This window comes from Zonotrichia leucophrys, chromosome 6, assembly GCF_028769735.1.
Source record: "Zonotrichia leucophrys gambelii isolate GWCS_2022_RI chromosome 6, RI_Zleu_2.0, whole genome shotgun sequence".
Lineage (NCBI taxonomy): Eukaryota > Metazoa > Chordata > Aves > Passeriformes > Passerellidae > Zonotrichia > Zonotrichia leucophrys.
The window spans coordinates 25663471-25690662 of NC_088176.1; the positions used below are offsets into that span (position 1 = coordinate 25663471).

Sequence of the window (27192 nt, forward strand, 5' to 3'; positions counted from 1 at the left end):
AGGGGGATTTTGAAGGAATTTTGAATGAGTTAAAGGCAGGACCTCTGAGGTTTTAGATAGTGCGGTTTATTTTTCTTCTATATAGGCAGGAAGGGTGAGTTCAACTCGTATCTTCAGAGGATGGTTCAGAAGATCACAAGACCCCTAGTTACAAGATCTTTCAAGGACTTATTAACCAAAAAAACACTACCAAAGAGGATATTTATATTTTTAACCTAATCCTTAAATATTTTGTCTTATGGACTCACGCTACAGTGTAAGCTTTCTTAGTCAATCATGTTATGACACACAAACCTACAGTACTGTATTCTAAAACTCTAAACTTCCTTCTACTTAATGTGTCTCTACTTTAAACTGTAAATCCACATTCTCACTTCTAGCACCTGAGTTTGGAAGCCTTTTCCAAGGGCTCAGACCAAGGGATCAGCTGCATCGAGCAGGTAATGCTTTTGTAGTCAGGATTTTTCAGCCGTGGTTTCTCTTTTCACTTGAAAAGGTTTTGATCAAGAATGGCAGTTTAAACACAGGATCCCTCAGATCCTGTGTTTAATTCTAAGCTTTGACTTACAGGCCCAAAGTTCTGAGAATTCCCTGCATTTTGGATTCCAACAAGGATACCCCAGAATTTTGGCTTTTCCTGCACTGATGATAATTTTAAAACTGACTGTGTAGTGCTGTCCTCTTGAAAGAGCGTGCAGTTACTGGAATAAATCACACTTTCTCTTCCCCTCTGTCAGCTATTAATAGTGGTAAATTTTAATTGCATATGTAAATAAAAACACTGTGTACTCATTAGTTTAAATATGTTTTTCATTAGGCAAATGAAATGCTTATTGTATATGATGCAAAGCTAAAAGGAGAATGTTAACAGCATTGAGCAGTTTGGGAAGTATAGTGACTTGAATTTTTAAAGTTCTTTCTTAGGATAAAAATAAGCCATGTTTTAAGGGATTATTATGGGCAAATTTTGCAGTAGAGACATCTTGTTTCTGGAAATGGGAAAAACAAAGATAAGTGACAGAAGTATGAGTATGATGTCAAGGCCAATGCATTAAAACTTCTACTGAAAGGGAGAGACAGCACATAAACTTGCATTACTATTTATAGCATTGGCTATTTTAGAGATGGTAACTGCAAGGAGGGCAGAATTTTTCAGTTCCTATATAGAAAAATCCTGACATGTCTCACATTTTGATATCTTGAAACATATTGGTCCCAAATTACATCACTTCTTCATCGTCAATTTTCAAACTCTTGGAACGCCACACTCCAAATACACTTTTTGCTATTTTTAGGGGTATGTAATTATAGTCAAGAAGATACAATTTTTCAGTTCAGTAATCCATACTTTCAAGCTTGGAGTATATTTATCTACCTACGAGCTCATAATTTGTTTCCTTTCTATCAACAAAATACCCAGAATTTCATAAGTAATTCACTTCTAAACCTTCTTTTCTATCTCCTTCCACTGTTCTGCTCACTATGAAATGAGAGAAATCTTATCACAGAGACATTTAGTAAATTAGTATCATTTTATACAAAAGCCTGCCCTCTAAACACTTCAGTCTTAGTAAAAAGATACTCTGAAGGTATGACTTTCTAAAGTTATGGCTCAGAACAGTTTAACAATCTCCCTTAATATCCAAGCATGTGTTTCATGATTAATATGAGAACATAAAATCTCCCTCCCTGCAAAACTCAGAGCACCAAATACACTTTCTTCCCATATGCTTCCCATATTAGAGAGCCAAGATAAAAACCATTTTTATTTTATAAAGATAAGCTTGAATATCCTTGTCTCATCCATGTTTCTTTAGTTCAAATTCTATCAAACTTTTATACTGGAGCACAGTAAAATATTTATATGCAAGATGTAGCAAACGAAATGCAAGGGCTGGCTAGAGGGCAGTCTCTTGGAATTAACACAGAGCAGTCTAAAAAGGACTGATTTCTTACTCTTCTGGATTCTTCATTTGCCAAGCTAAATTGTAGCTAGCAGTACCCATGGCCAAGAGAATAAAGGCAACAGCGATTCCACTTTGTATGAAGAGTTATTGCATTTGACATGGCTGAAAACATATTAATAGTTTTTAAGACTGAAACGGGACTATAGGATATCAAACTGGATTTAATACATAAGAGAGGCCAGAAGGTTTCACTTGTCAGTGCCCTGAACAAGTCTATGAATTGAGGCTGAGTTTCAATAAAGTTTTGAGGATGATATTCAGTTTGGTCATGGCTGAAAAGCCAAGAATCAAGTAATCTCTTTTGCATCTTCTTGCAGGAAATGTTTAAAGCTCTCATAATTTAAAAAGCAAGGCTTTGCATTTGATTTTTTTCACTTGTCTGGATCAATCTTCTAGTCATTGCATCATAATTTATTTCACCCTACCACTGGGCCATCTGAGGAGAATAGGAATAACAAAGTTGAGAGGGAAAAGATAGAGGTTTTGTCAAACAAAACAGTTTGAGTTTTGTTTCAAGAGATTTAAGGAGGCTGTGATTTAATACATGATGATATCCCATAATATATAATAGGTGCCCTTGATGCCTTCAAAATATTTTTCTAGTCTGCTGTATTAAAACCAGTAGGCAGTGTAATGTATAAGTATCATTCACTGGATATTCATGCTTTCATACACAAAGAACAAAAATCCTCCTTCAGTTGGGATCCATGCCCCAACAAATCCACTGACTCATTCCAAAGAGTTTGAGCATAAGAGCCCAGCAGGCCCATTGTTTACAGGCTAAGGAGAATTACAAAGCAATCCCACCCTGAGCTTCATTGTTGCTACTGTTCAGAAAAGAAATCCTTATTGATTTCTAATGCATGTAGTGTTTCTCCAAAGTTATAAGTATTCACAGAAAGTGGTTATCTTTTACAAATTATTTCACTGATCTGCAGATGATTCCGTTGATTCTCATCCAGCATCAGATCCTCTGAATGATTTCTCATGAGGTTCCCCTCCCTCTCACCACTGAATTTCTCTAGGTAGGAGATGAACTTCAGAGATGTATTTAACATGGTACATAGATGTCTTCACACAGACACAACTCACTCTAGCTTTTAACAGCTCCTTCAGGTTCCTCAAGAAACTTGTGGTAGAGGTGAGAAATCTGAGGCTATGTAACACTTCAGTCTGTAGTAAGCGCTCAAATATTTAAATTGTGGATACATCTAGACCAAGTGTTTTTAATGGTAAAGTGTAATGATATGTAGATAGATGAGGAAACGTAATTTCTGTATAACTCATCCAAAACTAGCTTATCACATTTTATCCACATTCAAATGTCTTATCTGAAACTTGGCTCAGCAGGAAATGGTAACGTGTCAAGGATCCAATTAACATTATCTCACTCCCCTGGTTTTTCCTTCAATTTCTCTGCCTTATGGGAGCTGCTTCAAGTTCTGTTGTTACTCACAGTGAAATTGATTGATTTTTGGCATAGTTCTGGTTTGCTGATACCTCAAACACTACTGGAACCTCTGAATTTGTATGAAATATGAACCTCCCCACAGGGGAAAATCCACTCAGGAGTGTGTCATCAGAATTCTGGATGGTTACTTCTTTGTTCTGTCTGGATTACTTTGTGCAAACTGTGAAACCTTCTAAACCCAAACGTTATTGAATGGTCCATTTTGTAGAGTGTACAACATCAAAAGGAACATGAGTTTTAAGTACAGTCAGCCTGCCAAAATCAAATTTAAAAAGAGGAAACTGGAGTGCTCTTTAACAGGGAGAGTTGGAAAGCTGTATTTGACGCTAAGGAGTATGAATAGGAGGAGTGAGAGAGGTCCATGTTGAATATATTTGTGCACTGAGATAATTATTCTTTATAAATAAAGGAACAATTATCAACAGCAATACACTGAACAGTAGAATTTTACCCGAATTCTTCCAGTAGCAACCATAATATCCTTGCAAGGCAACACCAGAAAAGAGTGCCTGTAAAGGGGTTCTTAGCTAAGCAACGTTAAATGTAAACACTACATGATTTTTTAAAATTAATTCCCTTTCAGCAGAAACCCCAGCAAGACTCTGCTTTGGATTTTGTTTTATCTTTTCCAAGATTCCCAGTTACAATAGACGAATCTCATGTGCGCTGACCTGGAAATTTTTTACCTTTGTTATTCTAGAAAATTTGCCAGCCTCCATTTCCACTTCAAGTGATTATCTGCCACACAGCTGTTACTGTAAATTCCAAGTTATGAAGGGTCAGTCACCAATATAGAGAATTGTGGGAGGTAGAACAAGAAAGGAGAGAAACTTTGTGTCTCCAAACTCTTCTCTTCAAGCAGTCCAAGACAACTAAAGATACGATGTGATTTAGGATCTGGTTTGTTATGTAGTTATCTTGCCACTATATTTTTTCTACTGAGTAATATCAGTTTTGAGTTCCTATTTATCTATATTTAGCAACAGGTGTTGTTAAGTCTCAATATGCTAAATTGATTCCCTGGGAAGCATTTATTTACTATCTATGTGTAACTAAGAGAATGAAAATTAGAATACAAAGAATTAAACTGAAGTTGGTAGCTGTGGAGACAAGCCATGAAAAAAGAAAATAATCCATCAAGTCTATCATGGATCAGTTTTCACTCTCTTCCTTGAGCTTCTTTCCTGCTTGGAACAGACAGTGGGGTTTACCATGCAAAGCAGTATGGAAAACAGCATTCCCCAGGGAGAGGAGCAGCATCTTTTTGAGATTAATATGTGTAATGTCTTGAGAACTACTGTTGCCTTGGAGGAAGGCAATCCATACCTGCAGGCACACGGTTTGTGGTGATTGGGAGTGGGGCTGTGGGAGCCTCATCCCCTGTGGGCACAGCTGTGAGCAGCAGGGGAGCAGCACTGACAGCAATGAGCCAGGGAGTGCCCAGGGGCACTGACCAACCACCACAGGGAGCAGAGGGCACACAGGGGCAGGGCATCAACAGGAGGGGATAAAAGGTTGGGTTAAAGAGCAAGAAGGGCAGGTACTTGCAGCTTTCTAAAGTGGAATGATGTTGCTCTGTGTGGGCAGATGTCTGAAGCCTTCTGCTGGGGTAAGGTGTTATTCTGTATGGGCTGAAGCCTTCTCAAATTGTATGGTGACACTCTGTGTATTGTGGCTGTCTTGATTGTGGCATGTCCTGAGACACACACCAACATAAATCACATCCTCTGAGGTGAGTCTGATAATCTGTCTAGCCCAATATATACAGTCACTAGAGATGTGAATAGAAGCCTATATATGTGAAAATATGAACAAGAAATTACTAAGCTACTTGTGCAGTGTGTACAGGGATATAATGTCAGCATCTCAAGATTATTTGACCCTGATCTGGGATGAGCTCAGATGTGTGCAAGCCTTGATTCAAAGCACATGGAAAATGGCATGCAGATCCTTATAATGAATTTTTGAAGAAACGCTCCAGGCTGTGCCTAAGTGGGAGCGACTCCTTCAAATCTAGCTCTGATCATTAACTCATGAGCACAGCATGATGATGTGCTTCAGCTGGGGATGCCTTTGGAAATGCAGGGGAGTGATGGAGATGCTCATGTGAGTGGCACGTTATCTCCATGTCAGCTGCACGCTCTGGCTAAAGCAATGGCTGCAGTTTGCAGAATGGCTGCTCAAATACTGAAATTCCTGGGTGTTAAAGCAGAATAAGTACCCTCTTAAAGTATTTACTCATTCAGCCCAGGAACTCTACTTAAACAGACCATTTCCAAGCAAACTGCTATGAAAACAAACTTCCTCTGCCTAGTTGACAACACAATTCCTCACACTCAGACAAAGCTCTTAAGTACCTATTGATGCCTATATCCTGTCATAAATTTTTAATATTTGAGATGCCTTTGATTCCTCTGAGATGTGTCATTTATGTTACTAATATTCTTAAATACTTGGTTGCTAAAGTTTGGCTCCAAAAGCTATGGACCTTAGTGGGACACCTTGTGGACTGTTTTGAGGGATGTGAAACTGCAAATACCTCAATAAGTGACAGCCAGACATTTTTATTTTGAGAGTCCTCAGCACAATACTCCCAAAGAATGCCTTATTAGGAAAGTATTTTGGCAGATTTTTAATTCCTTCTGGATTTTATGATCTTGAAGCACATCTCTGAATGGACACACTTTGAACAGGGAGGGGCATATCGCCCAAATATTGGAAGTGTTCTACTGAGTACGTGCCCAAAGTTTTCATGAATCATGAATATACCTATTCCCACTGTAATACTTCATTTTTTAAATAGGATGCAAAATTACATTGAAGAGAAACTTGCTCTCAAGGCTCACATATATCGCCCATTCATAACTGAACTTACAGAGCAAAAAATATCTTTGCAGTGTAGATACCAGGTACCTGTTTGTGGTGTTATCCCATTATGTTGGATTTGAGAACTGCAGAAGTAATGGCAGCAAGGGGTAAGGAAAAAAGAGAAGGAAATTCCATACTCCAGTGATTCCAACCATCACTTTTGATTTTTGACAACCAGTCATTCATTTACTGCATCTCTCATGTCTAGTAAGTGAGATATATGCAAATGTCCTTTCACAAATAGCAAAGGAAAATAGCTGTCCCTTTCTCTAAAATTCACTATTTTCATTGAAGATACAAACTAGGTTTTCACTGAGCCTTTTGCCTCATAGCACCAGGCTCCACCTGGACTCTAACAGTTGGTTCTATTTGTAACTGAGGCCAGTTACTTTTGAAAGCACACTCTGCTTTCTGCTCACTGCAGAGAAACCTCAACACGTTTCTGCAAGAAATCAAAGGTATAGCTTTTTCTCCTCAGGTTCACAGTGTAATTCATAGTTTTAAGATGGCTCCTCTCCAGACAGAAACAATGAAAGTACAAAATTGTTTCATTTCCAGACAAACACCTCAGGTTTACAATCCTTCTCTCTCCTTCTCCTCTATTTCTCTACCACTCACATCACCCAAGAAACAAAGATGTATGCCAGGCAGACATCACAACTATCTTCACTAACATCTGTTACAGGCCAATTTCAATGCTATTGCTGCTTCTTCTCTCATTCTGTATGTATGAGCTGGTATTAATATCTCCAAGGAAAGTAAATGCATGAATCAATGTGTGTGAATCAAACAGGCTGAACAAATGAAGTCTATGTATAAAAAAAAGCATGTGTTATGTTTGTACATCCAGGTTCTGTTTTGAGCATCACATGTGGTGGGGGCACATTGAGGAGGCCACATGCAGCTTGTGCAGGAAAGGCAGAGCAGACAGAGGAAGAGTCAGGGAGACAAAGCCTTCATGCAGGTGGTCACAGAAACAAAGGTGTGGGCAGTCTCTGGGGCTGTGATGCTGTCTGTTCTGCTGCCACACAGGTCTCAGAGGAAAGAACTGGCAAACCACCCTCCCATCGAGCCACAACAGCAGAGGAGAAGGAGGACAGGGCATCAGGAACCAGGGCCAAAAGACCTAAAGATGTAGTGGCTGCTTGCCCACAATAAGAAGTTCTTCCAAGGTGAGATGTTTTCAGAAAGTATGGCATGTCCATCCTGAGAAGAAAAACAAGGAGAAGGGAAGGTACCATCAGAAACCATTTCTGGAATTGCTGCTGATAAGTGTGTGTTACAGCTGCCCTTCAGCTGCTCCCCTTTGATTTGCCCTCACAGAAGCTGCCTGTAGCAGTGATGTTTGTCCCGGTGCTGCTGAGAGGGGGCGGCCACTCACTCACCTGCTGGCTGACAAGGGTCAGCTTGTTCAGAGCCACTTGCAGCCCCACATTTCCTTGAGCACCCACGGAGGAGACAGTGCTTGCACTCTGCAGCCCAGCTCAACCTTGCCAATAAGGCAGCCTGCTGCTGGTCAGTGAGTGATGGCCACAGCCAGGCCACAGGGACAATGACACTGTCCCCAGCCCCAGTGGCTCTCCCTATTCCACTCATCCATTGTACCTGTAATTCATCAGATGTGTCACAGGCAGCCACCTCCAGCTACCCTGTCCTAGCAGGTACAGTCTGTTATAACAAATATAGCAAAACAGTAAGAGGATATAGAAACTCATAGCTGACTAATAAGGGAGAAGGGTGATTTAGCTGGAACGTGTGAGGGTGGTAGATACCTTTTGGTAGTGTTCAAATTAGCACCTTTCAAGATTCAGTGCAGCTGTGGCTGAAAACTCCCCTCACTCAGCCAGGCCATGTCACTGTCCTGTCCTATGCTGAGTGCATGGCCCAGGAACTGGATCTACTTCATGCTATATAATGTTCTGAACACTGGTGCCACTGCTATTTTGCTTTATGTGATAGCAATAGGCATTTTTGCAGGAGAAAAATATGTACAGGAAGCCCTCCAAGGTCAATATAACAGTCTAAATAGCCAGATGCTATTTCCTTGTGAATTACAAGGCTGAGCTGCCAAACATCTCTTAGTTATGTAAATTATGAAAATTCTGAGCACTGCAGTGCAGACAAAAAGATCTACTGCTGTTGAATCATTTTCTCTGGTTCAGAAATGACCATATCTTACCCTTTTGTTCCAGATTTTATTTGCATTGCATGATTGTGTTTCTTCCTGTCAGATATAGGAACGAAGCTAACATCTTTGCTTTAGGATATTGTTCTTTTATTATCAAAAAGGCATTCAGCAGACTTGCAGAAATTCTTTTCAGACATGGAGAAAATAACACAAACCCAGCATTGAGCTACTCCTTTTAAGCTATCTGCTGTTAAAGTGATTATTAAACCCCAGGACAGGTTTAAGGGTAATCCAGATGAATATTGTTTTCTTCAAAGCAATAGTAAAGTCATCTGCTTTTTCCTTGTTGCCGTAGGACTGACATTAGTAAAGGCATACCAAGTGAAATTGGGAATTATTTTCCTCTACTTCCTTTAAAGTTCAATTTCTGCCATTTACTGCTCGTAGTTATCTGATGTAAGGAAGACTGCTTCCTTTTTGAAAAATGCTGTGGATAAGTGTTGTTTTCCCACTTTCACTTGGGAAACATGGCAAAAAGATCCCATGAGACAAAAATGAACTCCTTTTCTGGAACAAAAAAATAAATAAGGGCTATGCAGAAAACAAGCAGGAGCATTTTGAAATATGTGAATGTAGAAGAGATATGAGAATAGCAGTGTGTGTTAATGCTACAGGCTTGAGTCTTGTTTAAGAAATAGGAGGTAAATGCTTGTTTTATGGGGAAAAAGTCAAATGACAACAGGCAAAATAATGAAAAATGTAGGGCACAACATTTCATGAAACAATTTATAGTATCAGGACTGCCCATGTCAGGACAAAGTGAGTGGAAAATGCACCTAAATTAGAATAATTAGGGTTAATAGGCTCTTTGCATTGTAATGAGTAATTATTTAATTCACAGGTCAAAGTCAGTCTCTTTGGGTTCCTCTGGTATTTTTTTATTGAGTAGAGTGTAAGAGGATAATAGCTGAAACAAGCAGCACTGCATCTGGAGGAGGTTTGTTGTCCATATAAAATCAATCATTAAAGTTAATTCTACTTCATTCACTGCTTCCCCGGTTTGATCATCCCAGCTGCTTCCCTAGAGAAACAACATTCCTATTTTTCCTTTTTTTTTTTTTTCTGTTAATCTTCCTTGGTCTTACATGGCTTCTTGCAGTGGTGCTGTCAGCAAGATGATGTCTAGTCCCAATTAGAAATTCAATCAATATTCACATAATGAGGGTTCTAGCAAAACCATGTCATTTAGTTCAAAGACATGGATATATTACTGTAGCAATTCAGGATTCAAGTAATTTAGGGCACCTCAGTGAAAAAAGATAAAATAAAGCTGAAGGGCTTAGAGGTAGTTAATTGTTACTATGGCAACTTCCTAAATAAGCTTTAGATTCTAGTCATTTTTCAGTTTATTTGGAGGCAGAACAGAATCATTAAAGATGAAACTTATTTAAAGCTCAGAGCAGTTATGGGATCTTATAGTTTCCTGCTGTTCCTTATGGAGTTACTTAAACTTTGTCCACCTCAACTTTGAACTATGTAAAAGAGCAAGATGCAGCCTGCATAAATTAAAAAAAAGACAGCATGTTAGGTAACAACGATCTAATTCAGTAACTTTGGCAATTGTATTTTTACATTTTTTTCTCCCAGTAGAACTCTTTTAAAAGCATTGTGTAGGAAAGAAGTGGTCCTCAGCAAAGAATGCACCGATCTGTCCATAAAATGAAGTTATTATGATCTGATTTTCAACAATGGTCACTGATGGTGAGGGCACATTTGTCCACCTTTCCTTCCACAAAACCCCCACATGTGGAATAGCAGGGCTGCATTTTAGCCTGATCCTTGGCCAGTGCTGTAACAATTGTGATGATAAGGACCCAGGAGAAAGGCTGCCATATCAAAATCTTGCCATGCTGATTGTGTCCATTTGTGTTCTTAATGTGAATGAATATATTTGGCCTCTGTGGGGCTGCATCACTGGGCAGATCCAAAGAGCCTTCTACAGGCACCAATGGAGACAGCAGAGAGACAACAGAGCTGAGAAAACTCTCAGTCCCTGGGCATTAATTAGGTGAAGATCCATATCAGCCTAAACTTTTTGCATGATCTCAGCAGCTGTAACTCACTTCCTTAACCACTCCATAGTGGTGATATCACACACTTCCATAGTGTGTGATAAACCCCCCAGGCCATGAAATAAAATCGTGTCTCAGTAGGAGACACCCCTTGGCTTCTCACAGAAGTAAATTCATACCTCAGACCTGTTTTCACTCTTCTGTGGGCTGGAAATCTCTGAAGTCACTGAGTCATAACTGCAAAGCTGTCAGAGAATGATGCCTTAGGTGTGAAGATGCTCAGAAGACACCCCTAGAGGTGAAGGTATAAGCAGTGTAGGCTAAAGTGATGTGTTCATCTCAAAGAGAACAGCAGGACAGGTTACCTGGCTGTGAGCTCAGCGCCCCAAGGGTGAGCAGCAGCTGCTTGCAGGCATCTTTAAGCCAACCTCAAGGAGATGAACTGAGCCGCATGGGGAAACCGAGCTGTGCAGGTGTTGCTCCAAAGGAGGTAAAGGAGGGCTAGAAGAGTGACAGGCTGTCTTATATGTGGCTGATATGTCAAGATGACATTGTCATAGGATAATTCCCTTTCCCACCACCTGCAAGCCTGCCTTTCTGTCACAAGTAATTGTCCTGCATATGGAGAGCCACTCAGCCCAGGAAACACCTGGCTGTGTTTGACAGGCTCACAGTGACTCTAGACTTTCTCCAAAATCCCTGTGGGGGAAACAGGCTTTGCCAGGCCATGGCCCATTCCATCCTAGGGATTAAGGTACAAAAGAAATTGGGGAAAATTAGCCTGTTATTCTCCATATATCTTGAATTATGAAACAGAGAAAGGTTGAAAAAATGTCTCATCATTAATTTTCCAAATTAAATTGCTCTATTCATCTAAAAAGAGGAAAAAAGCCTTTGTTTTGAAATATAAATTGAACATCAAAGTTTCATGAGATAAACCAGTCGTAATGTATATAAGTTCAAATTCAGACTTTTCCATGTTACTTTATCAGGCTTAATTCTGTTGGTCTAGGTCCCTTCTTTCGTCCTCAGATAACTCCTCCAGACTGTTTTCTGATTTAGAACAATAGGAACACTCTTTCAAATTTCACATAATTAAAAAGAAATGTGCATCCAGCTGCAAGAGAAACTGTTTTTCTCTCCCATCTGAAAAGGCTGTACCATGAGTAGGAAATCTGCACTGCCTATTACTTGCACCACTCCTTTTCTATGGAAATCTGGTCTCCAGAGTTTTAATTCAGGGAACTACAGTCAGAAGGAACTTGGCTTAATTTATATGAAAAGAAAAAAATACCTGCTGAGGACAAAAAAAAAGGCGAATACGGTCTGATCCCAAACAGCCTGAGCATTATTTATTGTATTTTCTTTTCTTTGCTGTTACACAACCACAGCACCCGGCTGTTTGCTGTGTTGCAAGGGAAGTATTTTCAAGGTTAGCACAGAAGTAATCAACCACTCAATGGTGGCATGAATATTCATATCAAGACACATTATGAGAAAGTAGATAGAGGTAAATATGCAATTTAAATATAGACTATAGCAGGAAATGGGACATGAAACAGTAATTAAATAGTGAAAATTACATGTTATTTACATAGGTAAATACACTGCAGGGGTTATGCATGTGAACTTTTCTATTAGCATTTGTTTGTTTGTGATTTAACCCTGATTTAAAAAGGGAGGCTTTTAAAGCATGAAAATGGGAAGACAGGAACACTTAGTTTGAACCAGAAAATCTGCATTGCTTGAAGGATTACCAGTTTGGGCTGTCAGCCAGGTTTCACAGCTAACGTGGATCAGAATAGGTCTGTACTGCAGACGGCAGTGGTGGCTGCTCTCTAAAGCACAGCCTTTCTCCACAGCCCTGCTCATGCAGCTCCTTCCTGTTTGGGCTACTGGAAGCCTTCAGGTGATGGGAACACATGCCTGAGTTCCTACGGCCCAGGTTACATGGAAATCCTGTTTACTGCTACTGAATTTCTGGGGGGAAAAAACATCTAGAAGGGGACAAAAGCATTTGCTTTCCTTCTTCAAGGAACACATCGTTTTAGACTGTTTCCTGCTTTTCCTTTCAGAAATGGAAATATGGCTCTGGTCTGTTTGGATCAGCACAAGCACACTCTGAGCCTCCACAACCATCATACCAAAGGCAGTAATCCTACTTTTTACATCTACTTGCTGAACTACCCCATCTTGCTGAATTTCTTACTTATGTCTGTTCTTTTTTCCTGCTCCCTTAGCCAAGAGGAAGGTGAGAGAAAAGGCTTCACTAATGTATCTCCTGTCTTCTCTTCAGCTGCCATGAGCACACAGTTCATTGATAGTCTGGGATTCCCAGAGAAAATGGCCACTAGGGAATTAATGAGAGAAAGAGGTACGGAAATAGATTTCCCTCTTGCAAAGGCTTATTTCTTCCTTAGCCCTTCACCTCTGAGTTGCTTTTGCTTGGGTATCTTGAGTCTGCAAGCAAGAAAAACAACTTCAGAGTCCACAACATTCATTTATTGGTGAATATATGCAGTGAGTAGCTGGGAATACTGTGCTACACGACCACACAAATATTCTTTTGATTCTGGGTGAGTCTCTGCTGAACAGGCAGTCATAATTCAAGTGAGGGAAGGGTCTGCCTCTGCTCCTTGGGGTAGGCTGATCTTTGATGTTGTAGATTTGCTGTCTTCCTATTCTTAGCTTTTCTTTCCCTAGGATTTTACAGCTTTTCATGTTTCCAGTGTTTTCCTCTTGAATCCCTGAGCTTTAAGTAACCCCATCTCAGCAAATACTGTTGAGCCTATTGTTTTGCTTTCCTTAGCCTCTGTGGCTTTGGCTCATAGGTTTTCTCACACCTTAACAGTATTTTTCTCTAAAACTCTGCCATGGTGGCAATCATGTCGTGTAAAATCAGGCTGGGGTGCACAGACAGCCAAAGTCCTCAGCCACAGGGCACAAAGGGTTTGTATCTTCAACCCAATCACACCAGCTGCCCCAATGACATAAGGAACTGCAGAATAAAGCTCAAAGGAAAATTGTTAAGACAAGTACATGGTGCTGCAGTGCAGTAACATTTTCAGGAAATTCCTTTTGTAGGCTACTGAGCTGGCACTTAGCAAATGCCCAGAATCTGGCCTGAGAGGGCACTGCCCTCCTGCAGCTCCTGTGCTTCTAAATATCAAGAAATGCAGATGTTTGACAGGGACTGAGTGGTTTCCTAATGGGCAAGTGTCTCAAAATTGGTGTTCTGGGCAAATTCCAAGCTGGTCAGTCCCATTCTATTTTTAAAGTTCACCTAAAATATGGGTTGCTGTATTTTTAAAATCTAATTAAGACTTCAACTTAGAAATCATGATAATGCAACCTTTGTTCTTGGTTATCTTTCATTTCCAGTTTTCTTTTCATCAACAGACAAGTGCTTGTGGATATGAGGAAAAACCCTGAAAACTCTTCCTATCTTTCATGCATGCTTCAATGCACAAGTGCTCTGCATGAAACTGTGTCCTTTGTAGAGTGCTGTGTATATTTGATTTGCCACTTCCCCTTGTGGAGGTGGCAGCACATTGGGACTTATTCTTTATAGGAAGTTTATTACTTTTTGTGAAGTGTCTCGAGACTTTGTGGATTGAAGAGTGTGTTGAGATAAAGATTGTTTATTATTCATCACTCCAAATACATTTGTTCCTGCATTCTGAAGCTGGGAACAGTGTGTGATAAGAGACAGCTGCATAGCTAGGACTCTTCCTGAAAGCATGCAAATTATTTTTCAGATCTGAAAAGAGGTGATGGGCCCAAGGAAATACTTTTCTTTTTCCCAGCTGTATCAGATGGGTCAATGAAAGCTATTACTTTTCCCATAAAACATAGAACAGGGAGATTCCCAATCTGATGATAAAATCATATTGTAGCTAACAGAACAAGCACACAAAAAGGATGTAAAAATGTCATAAAAATCACCTAGACTCAGATTTGAATCTTTTGTATGAAGAAAGTGTCCTGCAAAGGGAGGTATCCCTTACCCCTGTGTGCCCAGATCCTCCAAGTAAAATTGCTTAAGGCAGCAAGAGGAAATTCAGCTCAAGAAGTAAAAGCAAAGCCAGCCTTCCTGCAGGAACTAAATACTTTGTGAAAGCACACGAAAGCACGAAGAGTGGATGGCCGTGACTGAAATGACTGTGACAAGACAATCTCTCTGTATGTCAGATGGATAAAATAACAACTGACTCCACTGTGGAAATTCAATTGAAACTCACTCATATCAGGCCTGTGGGCTTTCTCAGAGAATGGAAATTAAGATTGTAGTAACCCTTCTCCACCTGTTCAAATGTGTCCCAGTTCTCCATTTTTCCTCAATAAGGAGACAGGGAGGATTAAACATCTCCTATTGCTCTTGGATCCAGTTTGAAATTGTTAAGTATTTCACAGGAAGCAATTTTAGGAGGATAATGTCTCTAACTTGGGCTGAAATCACCTGAGCACCTGTGACATTTCAGACTGAAAGAAGGACAAAGTTCCACAGAGCAAGCCACTTTTACTGTAGTCACTGCAGTCATTTCTAGAGACTTTGACACAAAAATATTTTATTCCATCTTATATTTGGGCAGTTAACAGGAGCCTCCATGGAAGGGGGCTCCTTATTTTTTCTGATAACATTTTGGTAGTCAATTCCATTTAGGATGAATTCCAAAGGATTGTTTTCCTCCCTTTGATACTATTCAGGATACAGAAGTGTTACAATGGTCATCTGAAAGGGTTTATATTTATATTAAGGATAGCCACAACTTTCAACAGTGGTTTGCCTCTGAAACCTGCAGGTGGCATTTCAAATTACAGACATAAAACAAAAGAGATCCTATTCTGCACCTTGCTGCGCTCAGTAGTGCACAGCACTTTGGTGGAGTCCATTTCCAATGAATGACTCAGGGAGAAACAAAACCTGAAATGTTCACATGAAGAGGATACTGCTAAATTTCAGGTCTGCTAAACTGAGGAGAAGCTCTGTCCTAGGTTTGGAACCCATATGGAATATTCCTCAAATAACAGCACTAAAACCTTTTCAGAGTGAGTAGGCATCAAATCAGATGTCCAGAGTCAGTGGAGTCCACTCCACCAAAAATTCACAATTTGTAAACACCAGGCCACCGGCTTCATCTTCAGGCATCCACATACCTTTCAAAAATATCCTATTTATTCCTTCTCTGATTCAAATCTCCTGTTTCTTTCCCTCTGTGTTACATCTGAGAGATTTGTACAGAACAGATCATAGCAGAGGGTCTAATCTCAGGTGAGGAATTAAAGTAGCATTGTACTTAATTATTTCTTATATCACTTTCTTTCACTTAAGATATTCCTTTTCTTTTTCTTTTCTGTTTCAAGCTCTCAAGAGTGATCAGCTATTTTTTAAGGTATTAACTAGCTTACTTCCAGCTTAGAGTCCCTACGTGCATAGGATTCTGCTCTGTAAGACATTCTCACTCAGTAGACATTCTGGCATAAAATCTTAAAATCCTTGATTTGGAGAAAAGACTTTGCCATTTTTCTACCTGCTGCCCAAATAGGAGCAGTGACTGTCTACAGCTCCGTAATGCTGTTTCAAATGATTAATTCATGTCTTATACCCAAGAACACACAAAATATCATGATGAACTTTTGCAAACAGGAAAACAATATCTCCAGGTATTTCTGTTCAAGGTTTGATTTATATAAATGACATTTTGCATGTAAATATGCAGCCACTCATTTCACTGCCTGCCAAGAGGCATTTCAGCTGAACCCAACGATGCTCCTCTTCATCTAAAATGTCATGTTCTCATATGCACCTACTGCAAAGGTTATTGCACACATCTGAAAGTAAACAAATTATCTGGCAAATTAAGCCTCACCAAATTTTTGTCTTTTCTTCCTGGTTAAAATAACTTCTATCAAGGAATATGAGTCCCCAGACAAGCATCCATCAATTCTGAGCACCTGACTTAAGATGATATGAAAATACTAATTGCCTTTCTTTCACCCCAAATAGAGCTGAGTCCCAGCTCCAGGGGGATTGAACAGATGTGCTCAGAGAATACCAAGCCCTGGGCCTGCAGGCAATCTTGTCTGTAAAGCTTCCTTGGAGTTTTATGAATAACCAAGGCCTCACTTTCTGTCTTTCCCAAATCTGGAGTTGCACTCAGAGCCCTGCACGAGTAGATAATTTAAAACAGGAGATTGCACTGGCTCAGTGTGTGTTGAGATCTGTCTCTTCAGAAAAGCAGGAGTGGCAAACATCACAGAGCATCTCTTATTTTTCTCCTTTTGGAGTTCAAAAGGCTTTCAGGCTTCTGATCTACAACTAGAAGATCTGATCTGCTACTTCAGTTCATATTTACTGAGTATCTCTGATGTGTCTATTGTTTGCTCTACAGCTACTGCAGCATGGCCTTCCCAGGCCCTGGGATGCTTCCTCAGAACTGAGGCTGCAGCAGAAGTTCCTCAGGCACTCCTGGTGATACTGCCTATATCTACCTATACATTTAGCGTGTTATAGATAGTTCTGGGGAAAATATGAAACCCAGGCTCTGAAAGATAAATTTGGGTCATGATGAGTACACGAGCCTAACGTCCTGCTGCAGGATCACTGCCTCTGTTGCTGGGCAAAATTAATTCCTGTCCTGCCACAGAAAAATTCTCCAAATTTCAGGCACTATTTTCACCTTTTTTTCTCCCCCCTATATTCTTTCCCCCTCCTATATTATTTTTAAGTAATCAAAGTCTGAATTATTGATCCCTTCTCTAGCAAAATAACCCTGTGCTCTGCATTTTGTCACAGGTGCAGGAAAGCTGCTGCCATGGAACTGCTCTCCTGCAGTGTGACATTGCCTGCAGCTCACAAGTCACCTTTCTTTCCTCTCCTACGTTGTTGAAAGAGAAGCCCCAGTGAGGCCTGCCTCATTTTACTCTCTCTCATGTCAGATACAATAATATGTATACATGTTGTTTTGTGATGTAGAAATTTAAAAAATCATAACTTTCCAATTACTTGCCCAAATTTTCAGTTGAGATGTCTCAGGATTTCTTTCTCCTTTTCACAAACACCTGCTATACACAATGAGGCAAAGAATAAAAGGACTGGAGTCTGTCTGAGGAAATTTAACTTTTTTTTACTTTTAAATCTAGCAGGAAAAAAGGACTAAAATTCAGGTCTTGTTTCTTTTCTTTTCACTTTCATGTATGTTGAACCTTCTATTAAAAACAATACAACAAAGAAGATCAAAATGAAACATAAAGAGGAAATGTTCTTTCATTTTCAATCACAACAAAATTGATGGTATTTTTCACTGCAAGAGCTAAATTCCTCCTACTTCAGACTGAAGGATTTTTTTTCCAAACTCAAATGGCACATTTATATGTATCTCCCATAAATTAGGGGACCCTGTATGGGTTGCTATTGTTCAAATGGTGTTACTTTATTTTTCCAGTGAGATGGTTATGGTCTCCTGCTGTCCTTCAGCCCTGTGTGCGAGCTAAGTACCAAGTTTATTTTCCCTCAGAAGTTTCTCACTAAGGCAAGCTAGGAGGGGCAGCCTGTTTGAGTACCAATGAAAGGAAAACAGCCTTCAGGTTTTAGCATACAGGAACACAAGCAGTAGTCTAATTGCTTAGAAGGCTGAAGGTTTGCTCTTGAGCATGGATCCAAACCTCACACAAACACAAGGCCCACACAGATGTCCAACAAAGTTCCCAGAAGGGTCTGTGATGATCTGCAATGGAGGATGAGTCAAATGTTAAGGCAGTAGAAGAATCAGTCACTCGCCTTTATAATTCATCCTTTAACCAAAGTTTTGTTTTAAATATGAATTTTCTCCCAGTCCTTACTTCATTTTTCTCCCCTTCCACCTGAGTTTTAAAACCCAGTTTTATCTACAGAAATGAGAAGTCTGTAATCATCTCAGTTCTGTGACTATACCTGGAAGTTAGTCAGTCTCCAGGCCTGAAACAAGAAGTAGAGTTCTAAGTACGTGTCTCTGCCCTGTAGTTGTAAGATAACTCTGCCCTTTTCATGGGATGCCAAATTATTGCTCCTTGAGCAAGAGCCAGCATCCCAGGAAGAGCTCAGCCTGAGCCAAATCACCACTTGTGCTTGCTGCTTACTCTGTGGTGATAACCTCTGGCTCAAAACCACATTTGTGGCACTCAGCTGTAGAAGAGATGATGGGCTAAATTGCTTCCTGAGTGGCACTCACGAATAAATATTTGAACTGATCAAACAAAAAACAAGACTCTGAAGCAACAGCAAAACCAGCAATTAGTTTAAATTTGTCATTGAAAACGTAAATTTTTTTGAGGCTGAAAATAGTTCAGCTACAATATTTTTGCCAAAAGCCAAAGCACATGATATGATCTGTTTTTCAGGATTCAGCAAAGGGAATGAAGATAAAACAGAGGAGACCACAGACCCAGCAGTGCCTCCATTTCAGCCCCGAGTCTGTGGTGTTGCCTTAATTCCAGGTGCCATCAGGACAGTGACAGCACTTCAGCCTCCTGACAGCGTGGGGTGAAAGAGCTGGCGAGGAGCTGTGGTGCTGCACTGAGACCAAAGCCCCACCTGGAGGGGCCCCCTCAGCAGTTTCAGCTTCATACTATGGTACCCACCCCACCTTCAGAACTGGGGGCAGGGAGCAAGACTGCACTTGCAGGACATTTTGAGCACCACCACTAACACAGCAGGGATGTCTTTTTCTATAGAAAGAGATGTGTTAAAAGAAACAGGGGTCTGGACAGCATAAAAACCCCACAAAATGCTCTGTGCTGTACATAGACTCCTCTCTGGAGGTGATTTTATGCTCTAAGCCCACTCATATTTAAGCTTCCAGCTGCAATGAGAAATAAATCAAAATTTTCACAGATGTTATTAAGATCATTAACATGAAACTGCCATTCTGGTGCTGAAATCCAGGTGTTTTGTTTTATGCAGTTTCAGGTGGGTCATGTGCTTATGAGGCTGGGCCCCAGACTGGATTTTAAGTGCAGGTCCTCTGAATTGCTACCTCGTGCCAGGCAAGTACATTCCTGTTCTTTTTGTGGATTTGTAACTTTCCCAAAATTCTCCAGGGGAGATTCAGATTACCTGGCATTGGGCTGCCTTCTCTTTAAGGATCTCTGCATGGCTCTCCACATCCCCTAGGGGAACATAAATGCAAACCCACTGCCTGCCAATGCCTTCCAAAACCCAAGACCTTGGAATTAAACTTTTGCAATATTCAATTATATTGCATCAAGCAATATGTACAGAAAACCTTTTCACAGGTGAAACATTCTCAGAATCATTTAGTAAGTCAAGCTACCTTTTATTTTAACAGCATGGTTAGTATTTTTCGCATAATATTTAGGTGTGAAATCATTAGCATGAATAATTCAGTTATGCTTTTTCATCTTTTTTATTCCTATTCACACTCTCCATTAACAAAGAAAACCTGGTGAGCAGAGTGCTGCAAGAACAGTAAATGCATGAGTTGAAAAAATAAAATACATATGCTGAAGCATTTCTAAGAGTGATTTATTATCCATGAAGTACAATATAATTACAGCATCTGTTGATTATAACTTTGTTGTTATAGTTTCTTTGACCAATTTGTTAAAAACTGCCTGCACATAATGTGTTTCTTGTACAAAGCAAATCTGAGGAACAGAAAATAGCACTGCTGACATTATTATGATAGGGCAAGGAAAAGAATGTAAAATGAATTTACTAAGAGTTTAGGAAGTACCAAAATTATCACTGCATCCATTTAACTCACCATTTAAATCAATTTGCTTTATTCTTCCACCAGATTCCTGCCTCATTCCCTGCTCTTGACCTTTCTTCTCATGCCTTACACTCACTCTATTTAATATTTTTTTTACATCTTTCTCATTCATTGTGTGACCTCAGTGCCTTATTTGCTGCACCACTCTGACTCTCTGTGGATGAAAAACTTACTAATGCCCTCAAAGTAATTTATTGGTAGTTGGTTGTTTTTTTTTTTAATTATTATTTGCTGTTTTTCTTTTTTTAGGTCACAGTATTTTAAGTTCACTTGTCAAACTACTGGGATAATAAATTTCCCAATTAAGCAGGTTTAAATTACTTGTATGACAGATTAACCTATGAGCTTGCTCCCCAGAATCTTCCCTATAACTGACAGAAGAGTTTCTCTTGGTATATGTAAAATGTGGCAAAGCCATAAGCTGCTGATAACAGGTTCCTGTAACTGACAGTGTTGAGACTAGCACTGCTGGGTTTGGAGGTTCAATTAAATCAATAATCTCCAGTTAGGAAAAACTGGTCTTGGCATTTGTAATGTCCTGTATTTTTTGTAGTATTGACTATTCCATCCATCTTCAAAATATATTTCAAAGAAATGACACAATTTGAAAACCAGCTGATTTGATGGAATGGCCCTATCCTTATATTCCTATGAGTCACTGTGCAGGGAAAGTGATCTTTTTTCAATATATTTTTGTCTTTAGGAAACATTAACATTTAACTATATTTATGTGAACATGGAAATTAAACCTTTCTCTTTATTTCATGTTGGTTTTTAGAAAAGTTACAGCTGGGCTTTTCCTTTCATAACTGATTACCAGCTGATTTTTGGCTCAAATGCCAGGAAAAAAATCCCTATTATTTGTTTAGCTAATTTAATTGAGTTGCACTGATTATGCTTTTGAAAAGACAACTGTGAAGCCAATATTACAATAATGTTAGTTGATGGAAATTAATTAATTCTAATTTTTAGGTTAATTAATGAGAGTAACTTTATTAGGGGAAAGGGACATTCAGGCATAGATTAAAGAAAAAAAATTGAAACCCTGATAAAATCAAATGAGATTAAAATCAAATGAGCCATAGGGTGGCTAAACATGTGGGAGCATAGCATCAGCTCTGTGTAAAGCAAGAATTTTCCTCTTTTAAAGAGGAAAGGAAGGGAAATTAGGAAGGATAATTTTGTAGGGGTTTATGGTAACTGTTCAAGGTTCAAGGCTTAGGGTCCATACAGAGCCATCACTTATCCAGCTGGCAGAGAGGGCAGGACTATTAACTGACTTTGTGTTTCACAGAGGCTTTGCTGGGCACAGCACAAGTGTACTGGACTCCATTCACCCATGTGAATGAAGGGCTTTAACTGTTGGTTTATGATTGTGCTGGGAGGGAATACGTCTGGTCTATTTTTAACAGCTTTGTGCCAGAGAAAAAGATGTTTTCTTTTCAAGGCTTTTCAAAATAGAGAGACCTTAAAAATGTACTTCACTTTATCAGCTGACAGTGCTCATGCAAACAGAAATGAGACAGGGAAGAACAGGAAGGTCAAACTTGCATAAACACACTGTTGCATATGCTGACTGCCAGGAGAAAGAACAGTGTGCAGCTGAACTGAATGCATTATGCAGAGAAGACAGAAGATGCTACTTTGGCAAAGTCAAATTTCTCTTTTATGCAAGCTCCCATGGGATAAAGCTTAGAACTACTATTTCTTTTTAGTAATGTAGGAAGCATAAACTAAAATGGATTTTTATGAATCTGGTATGATGTTTTTAATGACAAAAGCAAAAGGGGCTTTTGAATGTCTTTGTTTCAAAGTACATCCTATATATTTTCTGTTTCCACCAGCAAAAAGCTAAATTTCCTAGCACCATCTTTCTAATAAAACTCTATCTCTTTTCAGGAACCCCAGTTGCTGCTGCAGAGAGGCATCCACCAGAAGTTGACCTCCTTATCTTGAATTTCACATGTAATGAGTAGCTAAATCTGACACCAAATTATTTTAGGAAGAAAATTCAAAGTCAAGCCATTTCCTTTGAAAACGCCATTTGAAACCTTTGGGGAACAGATATGGAAACATAATTTAAAACTCATTTCCCCACACAAGTGATTGGGATTAATTTCAGTAAATCCGGTGTTTACTATGCACAGAACATCTCCTCTCTCACCACAAGCCCTGGACACTTTGGACTATTCTTTCATTGGACTACACTTTCAAAAGTGCTCCCTCATTCTGCTTGTGTAATTCGGATTTGGTTTTATCTGCAAGAAAATGTCTCTTCAGTTACTGAGCCTGAGCGTGCTGTGGCTGAGGGAGAAGTGCCTGGCCTGGGCTGTGCCACAGGGAAGCAGCAGCACTGCAGTCCCAGCCCGAGCCATGCCAGGGACAGGCACCTCCGCTGACCATACTCAGGGGCTGGGGGAGAAGCTGTGCTGGCTGGCACCAGCTCTGTCGGAAAGCACTGCTTGCATTTGTAATGCAAAGCAGACATGATTTCAGCACCTGATCTCTTTGACAACAAAGGCTGTAGAAGATTAGAAATACTTAGATTTGCACTTCATTAAAAAATGTATTTCCCTCTGTAAAAGGAATTGGTTTTCTTAACTCATTTGCCTTGCTTCTCTCTAGAGTGTATTTGCATTTGTGCCTTTAGTGTATTCCAGTAGTTCTATGAACTGTGGATTTTTTTCCCCACCAATTAGTTAATCTGGGGCTATTTTATTGAAGTCTTTTTGGCATTTAAAATATGTAGATGACAACATTAATCCGATTAAAGTTTACGTAAAGTTGATAATACAAAATGTAAAAAAGCAGTGCAAGGTACAATTACTAACATAATTATTTTCATTATCAATACAATTTTTCAGTTGTTGCTTGCTTAACCTTTTTATTTTTCTCTCCTTTTTTTCATTAGCTCTAATCTACTGCTGTGAGAGGCAGTTCTCTGCTTCTTCAAGCAGTATGAAGGTAGAAGTGGACAGAACTATTAGCAGAGGGATAAAAGTCTTTTATCTCTTTCTGTCTGGCTGAATTCCAGTGAAGTAAACTCAGCCAGCAGGACTGTTCATTTTTCTAGGGGGATGAGCAATTGGGGTCTCAGTTTATTTTCCAGTCCTGAATGGTTTCACTGAAAAAATCATGACAATCTATAGGCTTGTAGGTATTATCAGGAAAAAGAGCCAAAACATACCATTTCATCCCTGGAAGTGTCCCAGGAATTATTTTAAAGGCCCACTCTATTCTATTTCACTGGCAGGCAACCAGTGGCATTTCATCAGTACAATAAAGCAGCTCTTGCACCTGGGCATGATGGGCAGCAAAATAAGTCAATGCCTTAAGAACTGCAAAGTGAAAATGCTGCAAAAAATGATGAGGATGTGATTTAAGACAGGCATTCAGAGTAAAGAGGTAGGTTTAATTTTAATGAGAAAGAGAGGAAGAAGCTCATGGGTGGTTTACATAGGTTAATTCTCATGTGACACTGTTCTCCAAGGGAATTGATTTATTTTGACTTGAAACTGGGCTGTGTCTTATGGCACTTCCCTTTTTTGTCCATTCTAAAGGAGACACTGTGAACTGGTGAAGTCTGAACTGAAGGAAACTGCTTGCTTTGAAGCCCACGAGTGCACATGAGTTCCCACACCTACACTAAGCTACAGTTGGGACTATCAGTGGATGATGTTTTTTCCTCTGGGATTTTCATGTTGCTTTGCAGGCAGCACTCACTTGAACTAATGAAAGCAGATGCTTCCAAACCTAAATCTATATCCCTAAGGGTAGCAATTCAAAGTTGAACTTCTTGATGTAAATTAAGGAAGACGTAATTCAAAAGGCTTGTATATGTAAAATGTTTCATCCACATCTAACCCTGGGATTTCTTCATTTCTCAGTTAAAGGAGCAGTTTAAGAAACTAGAATTCTGTTCTTACTAACACCATGTCAGAACAATGTGTTTTGTGGCATCATTTTCATCCTGTGTATTTGGTTTGATCATCTATGAAATGAGTCTGTAATAATAAATTCATTTTTGGGTTTAATTAAATTCTACAAATCCTTCAAAATTTCCATTTATTTATGTTTGCATGTGCATGGTTCTTTGTCTTGCTTTGGTAAAGTGTCTCCTAAACTGCATGAGGCTGCAGTTTGTGAAATGCCTGGGGAGGTGGCTATGTCAGTTGAAATTAGGGTGAATTGTGCATGAAGCACGTATTTTCCTCATAGACATGATCTCAGCATCAATGAATAAAAAATATTTGTGCAGGCTCTCCCAATGGGAAGCAAGTGAATGGAAAATGAGAGCTGCTCTTAATCTGTGTGATACCTTAAAAAAGCACACAGGAACCAATTGGGTCTTTCAGGCACAATTAAGGGTTGCAGAGTTCCCCTCAAGAAAACCCAGTGTGCAGCTGTCATTCAAAAACTCAGCTCCCAGGCTACCTGAATGAAAGGCTGAGGCCCAACACAGCATTAGAGAAGCAATGGAGGAGAAGACAGCAATCAGAAAGGTTTATTCTCTAAATGAGCAGCAAAAGCCCATTAAATATTAAAATGATGACCATACAGAATAGCAGATTAATGTACAGTTCTGAAACATGAGTCCTGATCCAGTGCTTAGCATGTGTGCTGGATAAAACCTTGGAGCCTTATTTTTGCATAGATTATTAAAGATTGTATTAATTCCTGTAATGCCTAGGAAGCTACTGTGACTGACTTCTTATCCTAAAACAGTTGGCAGGATCTAAAGTTGAATCCTGACAAGACTACAGTAAAACCACCATTGGGAGGTTTTTCAATCCCTTTTCTGGCACACAGGACAGTTCCTGGCCTCTGCATGCTGCCAGTGTTGTACTCATTGATTCTGCCCTTCTAAGCAAAAGGAGCATGGTCCAAGATTCACACATTTCTGAGCCTGGGAGCCCATTCACCTATTTCCCAGGTACTCCACAAAATGTGGATGTCCAGTGTGGCCAAGGATATAACACATTTCGAGTGAATTATGAGATGCTGTTAAACAACATTTTAGTTCTGTAACCTGGGAGGTGAAAGGTGTCTAATTAGTAAGAAAAAGAACAGAAGGAAGAACGAAGAGATAACAATAACGAGGCAAGGGAGGAAAAAGGTGCTTAGTGATGCCCATGATGAATACAAACACATGAAAGCAACTCAGGAATAGGAAACCCCTAATTGAGCTTTTTTTTTGGTGCCACTATGTTATTGTAAACAGCTGAAGGGAAAGCTTTTTGAAAGAAACAAGCATGGATTACAAGAGAAGAGGAAACAATATTCATGAAGCATTTAATGATCATAAGGCTTCCTAATGCAATGCCTCATCCCAAATATTAAAAATGCTTTGAAGTCCGACAGCTGCTGTCTCTTCTTCCTCTCCAAAAATGTGGTCTTCTAAAGATAGCATGTTATCCAAAAGAAGGATACTTCAAAATTTTTAAAAGTTGCCATAGAGAGTTTCTTTCAAGTTATGTCAATTAGTTTGATTTTGTAATTCCAATAAAAGAAGTCTATAGGTCCAAAGTCAGCTATTAGCAGTTTTTGTTGTGGTACATCACATGTAGTCCCTCAAACATGGGAGAGGAAGTCTGAGATGACACTGGACATAAATCATCCTCTACCAGGGAATTACCAGAAAGTAATCTCTGACTAATGTTTGTGCCAGTGAAACAATCTCATGTAATACACCGATTCACTCAGATGTCAGCCCAGTGGTCAATCCTTATTAGTAAATCTGTAGCAGCAGAATGTCTTTTCTCTGAATATGGTGACCAAACCTAAGCTCAGTACACTGTAGTTTGAACACAAACCTGCTAGAAGAAAATACTATTTCTACTCAAAGATTTAATAATTCCCAGGGCAAATACCAATAAAGTACCTATGAATTTCTTAGGAATAGTTTAAAAAAAAACTCTAGAAAGAGCAGCACTTTTTCTAGCTGAGAAATGTGTGCCAAATGTTAAGTCTACTGTGGAAAGGTTTGTCAACCCCAGGATTCAAGTGAAATTCCCCTAGTGCTTTCCTAAACTGTGGTTGAACAAACCAGCAGAACAGCGAAATACTCAATGTCCAGAAGTTCCTAAAACTGGCACTTCTGTAAGGCATCCAAGTGCTGGGACATGAGACTGGGAAATCTGCTGATCTGCAGAGTGCTGGCTCATCCATCACCTGCTCCCTGCACATGTGTTCTGTCAGGTGAAGAACAGGTGTCAAATTCAAGTTGGCAATTCCTTTCATTGTAAGAGGGTAGGAGGAGACTGGAGGGCCACTCTTTACTCTGAGGAAAGGTCTGGCTGGCTGTGCTGCTAGGCAGGCTGGACCAGCCCCAAAACTTCTGGAGAAAGTGTTGTCAGAAAGATGAGCCAGATGGTTTGTATTTTGAGTGATGGACTCTGGATAAATAATGGCATTTGAATCCAGCAAATGCATATAATTAAAACGACTTAATTTAAAAGATAAAGGTGTGGAAAGGAAGTAGAGGAGAAGCGGGCTACTAGCTTTTTTTCACAAACAATGCCCTCTTTAAGAAAATCTTTTTTCCCTTAGCCTGTCCTATTAATGTTTAGTTTCCTGCTGTTGTTGAATGTCTGCAGAACAGCAGAAGGCTCAAAATCACAAGTATTTTTTGCACTATGTTTACACCATGTTAATCTCAGGCCTCCATGTTTCTCTAAGGTACCCATGGGAGATCAGGAAGACTTTTTAATGTATTTATTTTTACATTCTCTTTGGCTTTGCAATAGTATTTCTACTAACTTCCGCAGCATTGTAGTTTGGCTTTAGTTTCAGGTAGGATTTTGGCAAGGTATACAGAGTAATCTGCACTTGATGTATTATGTTTTTCACACAAGAGGAAAATCTGAATTCTGTGGAGAATGTGTGTTAGTAAGCTGACAGGAAAACCAAAGAG

At 39.6% G+C, this 27192-nt stretch overlaps 1 long non-coding RNA gene across 1 annotated transcript in view; it reads left to right on the plus strand.

The window, feature by feature from the left end:
- Positions 1-22867, plus strand: part of LOC135449634 (uncharacterized) — a 55974-nt gene extending 33107 nt beyond the window's left edge. Inside the window, exons 6-9 of the long non-coding RNA XR_010440792.1 lie at positions 381-440; positions 7339-7478; positions 19448-19530; positions 22179-22867. This is a non-coding gene — a long non-coding RNA (uncharacterized LOC135449634). The remainder of the gene's footprint in view (positions 1-380; positions 441-7338; positions 7479-19447; positions 19531-22178) is intronic.
- Positions 22868-27192: the final 4325 nt, after the last annotated feature.